The sequence below is a fragment of the Anastrepha ludens genome, chromosome 2 (assembly GCF_028408465.1).
Source record: "Anastrepha ludens isolate Willacy chromosome 2, idAnaLude1.1, whole genome shotgun sequence".
NCBI classification, from domain to species: domain Eukaryota; kingdom Metazoa; phylum Arthropoda; class Insecta; order Diptera; family Tephritidae; genus Anastrepha; species Anastrepha ludens.
In genome coordinates this window covers 164519222-164527231 of record NC_071498.1, presented here as the reverse complement: position 1 = coordinate 164527231, position 8010 = coordinate 164519222, and the positions used below count along the sequence as shown (strand labels likewise).

The window sequence follows — 8010 nt, the reverse complement described above, 5'->3', positions numbered from 1 at the left end:
GTTAAAAATGTATGCAAAGTTTTTCACACAGGCGGACTACGAGCTCTATATTTTATACATAAAAAAAAAATTCTGACGTGTACATGAAAATCGCCGATACACGTGTATTTTTATTTTTTCTCCCCTTTCCGAAAAAGTATATTTGGTTCATAGGACAAAAAGAAAAAGTTCGTTTTTGTAACGCAGTGTTATCGATCGTCAACCGTGACCACTTTTTTCTTTGCGTTCGAGCGCTGGGAGAGTATAGTTACGTTGCCGACTTTAGACGCGTTTTTTCTCAAAACTATATTTTTCGAATTGGCTTACACGATAACTCGAAAAGTTATTGACCGATCTCCGTGAAATTTTGCACACATCTTTTTTATGATATTGCTTTCTATGTGAATTTACAAGTTTGCGAAAATTTTGAGAAAAACTAATTTTTTCGAAGCAAAAATAGTAGGAAAATTCGCCCCAAAATTCATTTTTTTTTTTTTTGCTTCCATTTTTTTTAAATCATATAGAAATTATGACATTAATAAAAAAAAAATGTTTGGTTTTTTGTATTCAGGTCACTGACGCCGATGCTACAATGCCCGCCGAATGAGAAGCTCCGCTACGACCTTCCTGGAAGAATTGAGTGTACATCCGCCATTTTAAATGATTAAAATAAAAAACAATTTATATTATTTTAATTTATAAATAAATTGTATGCAAATTTTGAAAAAAATATATTGACTTCTTCATTTTAAATAAAATTATTGAAAATATGGTCGTTTACAGGTATCTCTCCCCTTAAGAGATCTGGAAGAGGAAGAGTAAGAACTTTATCCAAATTCAGTATATCGCAACCCAATATCCAGCCATATGCTGACCACAGGCGTTATGCCCTGTGATTACACCCACCAGTACTCTCAAGCGCTTTCTGCTGAGTTTTAAGAGAAAGGTCGCTATTTTCCTGTTTGGTTCATTCACAAAGCACTTGGCTACTCTGCACGAGTTCAATCCAAACTAAGGTCCTCTATGGATAGACCTCATGAAGTCGTCAATCCATAGTTGAATCGATGCAGAATTGACACCTAGAAAGGGTTCAGGGCCAAGTGGCATACTTGCAGAGCCTTCATTAGCCAGTTTATTAGCTAACTCGTTCCCTGCAATACCACAATGTCCAGGCTGTCTCAAATACGACTAACTTTGTTGTGTTTTGCAACACTGTTCAGTTTTGTCTTACATTCACCGACTAACTTCGAAAAACAGCATGGGTTAGCAAGGGCTTTCAGTGCAGCTTGACTGTCACTACAAATTCCAATACTGCTATCCCGCCACTTTTCTCAATTATACAGTATGCCACATTCAAGATGGCATAGACTTCCGTAAAGAATACCGTGGTCGTCTGTCCTGTGGCTTAGGAGTACTTAGTGTCTTCGTCTAAGTACCATCCAGATCCGCTACCGATCACTGGTTTTAAACCAGTGGTGTAGAAGGAGTGCCGATATCCCGTTAATAGGTTCTCTGAACATAACCATTGATCTCTATTTGGCAACAAACTATGAAGCTATGGCAGGCAAAAACCTTACTAAGTAGGTACAACCAGAAGAGTTTTAGAAAACTTATAACCCTCCCCAAAGATAAACTTTGAATGCTCATAAGCAATTGCAGACTGCGCAGTTAACTGTACATGGTCAGGATATAGTCTACTGATTCTTGCCGTTTCTGCGACCAATCTCAGGAGACTCCAATGCACTTTCTCCATGGATGCAGCGTTATAGCGCGGGTAAGATTGAGATATCTCTGCCAATTACTGTCATAAGAAAAGCGCATATGCTCAGTCCAGTCTAGCTCTTTCCTGAGTTTAATAAAGGAACTGGGTCTGGATGATGTACATTGATGAGTAGAGGACACAAAAGTCCATGAGGAGGAAGAGCAAACCTCAAATCAATCGAATCTAATAATTCCCTGTTAACAACAAAAAACAAAACATAACAAAAGAAATTATTTCACTTATGAAACTATTTTGTTAAAAATAAATAAATAATTGGCACGTACAATTCTGTTAGGTGTTTGGCCGAGATCCTCCTCCTATTTGAAGCGCGTGTCTTGATGTTGTTCCACAAATGGAAGGGCATACAGTTTTAAGCCGATTCTGGCAGATGGTTTTTTATGAGGAGATTTTTCATGCTGGTACTCTACTTTGCTAATCCCCCTCTGGACACTTCATCCATCCATGGTAAGGTGGACTCATTGGAAACAAGTTCCGTCAAGCCCAACTTTTTTATAATGAGGTATGCAATATTATCGGTCGCGTCGGGACTATCCAATTATTCTCCCTGTCGTAACTCTTGGGGAAATGCTAGCTCTTTGCAAAACATGAATTACTTCTAAATCAACGCATCACAAGAAATAAAGCTTTGTAAATTCTCCACTCATCAATACTCTATCATGTCCTGACTTAAGCGGTATGTATTCCATGTCATACAACCATAGTCCTGAACATACCGATGAATACTCTTGAGCGAGTTGTTGCTCGTAGGCAGACCATTTTGAAAATGAAATGTTTTTTCTACAAATTTTACTTTTCCTCCACTTAGTCAAAATTTCTAGAGCTAGCAACCCAGTGTCTTGCTAAGGGAGCCGATTTGTCAAGAGAGAAGGAGAAAGCTGCTTACTGAGCAAACCTTTTATCATTGAATCATGCCATTTGACATCATTGCTATTTGATTTCTTTGATTTTTTCATATACGCTAACATTTGAATTCGTGAATTTGAGTAAGTATTTTAGTGAATTCGAGTTATTTCATAAATACATTAAAATTTTATATTGATTAGATTATTTTCATGCTGATTTGAAGCCTTTTCCTGCCCCGTAAAGCGACACTTCCTTCGCAAGTGCGTCAGACAGACATAAACACGTAAGTTCAAACAAGTGACAAATGGACTGTTTTACAATTTAACAAGTGAACCTTTTTGCCATTGTACTGCACTCGGGTGTCCTTTTTAATTTTCTTTACATCTACTCGTTCTTCGAAGAAATCTGAGTGGATCTTGCGGTGCCAAGGAGGTCGCTTCTTAACGCATCAGACTTCATGCCTGAGTCGAACAAAGGCCGGGCAGATGCATCGAAAGTGGTCCGTCGTCTCCTCCTCCTCTCCACATGCTGGGCAGAATGTACTGTCGGAGATGCCTACCTTTTCCATGTTCTTCGCTCAAAAAAAGTGGAAAATAGAAAGGTAACATCAATTTTAGTCCATCTAGAGGCTGAGAGGGGCTCGCTTTCGTTTCTGTTCTGAATGATGCCCCAAGTGGTTTCAGAGATCATTGGCTTCCCGCTGGTGGTCTTTATTGTGCCAAGTTGTCCTGAGCGATCTGCCTGAGCGTAGCGTTTGTAGCTTCCCAATCAGTGTTGTTGTGGTTGGTGAGCAGCTTCTCGCGAAAGGCGCTAGTTGTTTCTTTTTTGGTCGCGGGATGGCGCAGCAGCTGGACGTTGAGTAGCTTATGCCTGCGTGGTGTATAATTTATCTTACTGCATTTCAGCTTGATCTTGACGTCACCGGTAATTAGCTCGTGGTCGCTGTCTATGTTGGCTCCTCGTCTGTTCCTGGCATCGTCCCACTGGGTGAGATCCAAATTTATTTATGGATGTCCTTGTGGCGGAAGATTGTGACCCTCAAGTTTGCTGCCGTTGTTGTTGCATGATCTGTGTGTTTTAGCAGCCACAGTGCAAATAATGCGCTGACTATTGTGCGGAAGTAAGGATGAAAAGGATAATATGTTTTTTTTTATTTTTTTTTTTTTGGCTTTGAGGAATGAGATTTTGTTTTTAGCATCAAGATATTATGCCTACCAACATACTACGCAGCCTAGGTTTACAAGATCCAACTACCCTTGAAGTGGTTGGAGGGCTGTCTAAGGCCATGAGCGCAGATTTGCTGATCTGCCTCTCCATCTGTTTTCCTCAACGAAGTTCATTGCTTCTTGAATAGCATACATCTCCGCTTGAAACACCTCCCCAACAGCGCCTCTCGTGTTTTACAGCCCATATCTTGATGACACATGTAATCTTATTTTTTTGTCGGAAATGATAATAACTACAAATAATTACGAGTTAATCATAAGCAAACAGAAAACAAAAACTGACGTTAAATTTTATTGTACATGCCAACAAATAAATCAACCGCGGCATATTATTTTTCTACGCTGGATTATGTAACGTTACTTATGGGGTTTATTTCAGTTTAAATATTTTATGGTCAACACAAATTTTGCTCCGGTTGTTGTGTAATTTGAGTTTAAATATTTTTACACCATTTTGCTCCGGTTGTTGTGTAATTTGAGTGCAATGCTTATATTGAGCTGCCGAATAAGTTAACAGCGTTTTAATATTTTCGAATATTTTACAACGATTTGTTTGCCAAAGGGTAAGTACTCGTTCGGTAGAGCTCTTTCTGCTCTAGAAAACTATGGGCTTGTTCGAGCTTCAATCGCAACCGCATTGTTGCATGATTTGTGAAAGTATCACGTTCGATGTAAAATTCTAGCACCATTGTCAAAAGCATCACGTTCGAAGTGTCAAAAATTCGGCAAATGTTGTGCGCGAATACAAATAAATTGGCATTAAAAATTTTTTGTTTGCACGTTTACAATGGAAGAGGAAAAATATTTATTTATAGTAAAATATAGGAAAGCCGATAAACACATCCAGAAAGCGATAAGTGCTGTCGCATAGGGTAAAATTTGGTACAAACTTATATAAAGTTTAAAACTAATATAGGAAACACATACCTGCATAATAATAGAATAACTTCTTTTCCGAGCATAATAGCTTAAGGCATGATGGAAAGAATAGTGAGATGGCGCCTATCGTGGTCCCGTTACTTTGCTCTCAGCGAATTTGACAACGAGTTCCGTGATTTTAGCACCAGTATGGCCAGATTACCATTTTCGTAGCTTCATTTAGAACTTTTTTCTTATTTAGGTTCGGAGTTTTAGTTCTTTCTTCATGACATTTTTCTAGCCTGTTCTAATTAAAATGTAACGTTTATAATTTTGTAAAATAAAAAGAATGGTGTTGTTGGCGTTCTTCTACTTTCAGCAGTCAAATCTCTCTCTAGCTACTGCATTGTTGCCTAGCTTTGGTTATAAAAATGCACTAAAATGCCAATTTAAGGAAAATATAATACCAATTTTTTATTGAATTAAGTACAGAACTGTGGGTGCGTGAAAATTGTCTTCAAAATGTGGGGTTTTTTTTTTTAATGTGCTACGGATACGTATAATTTAATTTATGAGTTTTTTTTGTTAAGCGAAACTCTTTTGTTAAGGGAACGACTTTTTTGCTATATTTGAGGTTATGTAACAAGATAAGGTACTCTTTTTGTAAAAATGTTCTTAAGTATTTTCTAGTATTTTGTTGCTTATTTTTACTGTGAATACTCGTACACCTCTTGATGCCCTATGCCCCACTAAGGATTGAGAACCGGACAAAACGAATACACCTCCATGGTTTTACGCTTATTAAAATGAGTAAAAAGGTTTTCAATCTTAAGAAGAGTTGAGGGAAGAACATTTAATATTCTTGCATAACCTTAAAAGGAGCAAAAAATTAAATTCACACTTTCAAAATATCAAATTTTATAAGAACTAACAAATTTTCATTAGCACTAAACTCTTCTCGGAGTGGCCTGTTTTAACCTTCTTTTGTATAAAAATACAGTTTTTTTTTAACTTAAAGTTTCGGTAGCTTTAGGTAGGTAGGTAGCTTCGGTAGCTTTAAATTAAAAAAAAAAGAAACAAACACGAAACTTGAAACTTTTCGCAATTTCCGGTATAAAAAAGCACTAAATTTATTGCGAAGAGCAAATGGTTGGCAATACTGCACAACTCGGAAAAACGTGACGTCACACACTGCTCTCTGGGTGTTTATGTTAAAATGGGTTCCATCAAGGCACCCTACTACAAATGGAAAACAATTTACTCTAGTTTCTTGGAAGTCTTCGGCGATCTTCTTTTGCTGTGAAACAGAGGGCCATGAAATTTCGCATATAGCTTCAACAATTTTGAAAAAAAATTTGTGGACTGCGCCTTTCCTAAACCAAATCTGTCTGAAAGTTCACGATAGGTGACCCTGCTATTACCATAATGTTGCACGCAAGCTTTGCTCTAATGAGCACTCAACAGGTAGTTTTGGAAAAAATGGTTTCAGTTCAGTCTTCAATTTCCATGAAAACCTTTATTGTAATTTTTATATCCAAATCAAAGCCACCCAATTTACCCAAAATGTTTCACGGGACAACCGGAAATGTTTAAAACAAACGCCTTCTCAGTATAATTTAACAGTTTTAAAAAAGCTAGCCATTTTGGTCATGTTTCTTCTCCTATACAATTCCTTCCACATTCAAATTGTTTTCTTTGTGCGTTTCATTCTTCTCTTTGTCATTATCATTAGAAAATTTCCGTCCGTTTCGAAACTATCAAGCAAAATAATATATTTACAGAAAATTCCATAACCTTTTATATATTTTTTTTTATCAACAACTATCAATCTACAGTATGCAAAATAAACGCCGAACATCAGAAAAGTATCAGTTGAGCAATTGCAACAGTGTTGCAAATTGTCATCAGTGCAGCAGTATTGCCGCTTTCATTAGTTTGGGGCTTAGAATTGGAATACCCAGGAAGCAAAAATTAACATTTTCGAAACTTGCTCTTCTTTGCTTTTCATCGAGATCAAGCTGCCGAAGTCGAAGCAGCCCGTGACATTTGTAACGTGCACGGAGAAGGTGTCATAGGCCAGTCTACAGCACGGAAATGATTTGCAAAGTTCAAAAATGGGGACTTTGGCGTCGCCGAAACGGCCCGTAGCGGAAGGCCTTCTGAAATCGATGAAGAACGTCTCAAATCATAAAGAAGAACGAGCTCAACGAAAAAATCAAAGAAAGTCGCCCTCAAATTGTTTCTCGTATCTCTCCCGCCACCGCGCAACACGCGCTCATAAACAGCTTTTTTGTGCCGAATCGTCACGGGAAATGAGAAAGGGTACCTATACATCAATATGAAGCAAAGAAAGAAGCGGGTGGCTCCAGGAGATATGCTGAGCCGGATTTTCATCAAAAGATCATGATATGTTTTTGGTGGCACTGGGAGGGTATGGTGCACTGTGAAATGCTCGAAAAGAGTACCAAGGTTAACAAGGAAACAAGGAGCTCTACATTGCCCAGCTACACCACGTGAATGAGACTATTCGACGGGAAATGCCTGATCGACATGGTCAAACCATACTCCTTCACGACAACGCCAGACATCATGTTGCACAAGTCGTCAAAGCTGCACACCAAGGGCTCGATTGGTGAGCACTGCACCACCACAGCACTTAATGTCATAAACGCCCAGATAAGCTGTGGGCTTAACGCAAACCGACCCTGCGAGAGGACTGTCCCAGTAGCGTTGGACTTGAAGGCGGCTTTCGGCACAGTCAGCAATTCCACACTACTAGATGATATTTATCAGTTGACACTCCCGTCAAGGCTGAAGAGGTGGTCTGCAAACTACCTGAGCGGTCGGCACTCGTCAGTGATTTTTCGAGACCAAACATCCAAACAGAGGAAGATCAAGCAAGGTGCTCCACAGGGTGGGGTCCTTTCAGCTTTGCTATTCATCTTCTACCTATCGAAGTTCCCCCAACCACCAGAGGGTGGTTCCACTACGTTCACGGCGCCCACCTGGAAAAAGGAGGTCAAACCCCAACTCAAGGTAAAAGTGGATGACACACCAATTCCGGCTGTTAACAATCCCAAAATTTTGAGTGTAACAGTTTGCTCACCTTCACTGTGCACACAACCGCAATTGCCACTAAAGTCCAAAATCGCATCAAGGTCTCAAATTGCTTGCCGGCAGCACTTGGGGCAAAGATAAAGAATTGTTGCTATCCGGTTGTTGCTAGACCGGTTCTGTCTGGTCGCCTGGAACCAGTGACACGCAGTGGATAAAGCTACAGACATGCCAAACTACTGCCATTCGGACAGCGACCGGTTGCCT

General features: G+C 39.2%; 1 long non-coding RNA gene across 1 annotated transcript; it reads right to left on the bottom strand.

Moving 5' to 3' along the window:
- Nucleotides 1–2732: 2732 nt before the first annotated feature.
- LOC128860345 (uncharacterized) lies at nucleotides 2733–4255 on the bottom strand. Its single transcript, XR_008454244.1, has 2 exons — nucleotides 3821–4255; nucleotides 2733–3712 (listed from the first exon to the last, which is right to left on the bottom strand). It is a non-coding gene; the product is annotated as an uncharacterized LOC128860345 (long non-coding RNA).
- Between the last annotated feature and the right edge of the window lie 3755 nt (nucleotides 4256–8010).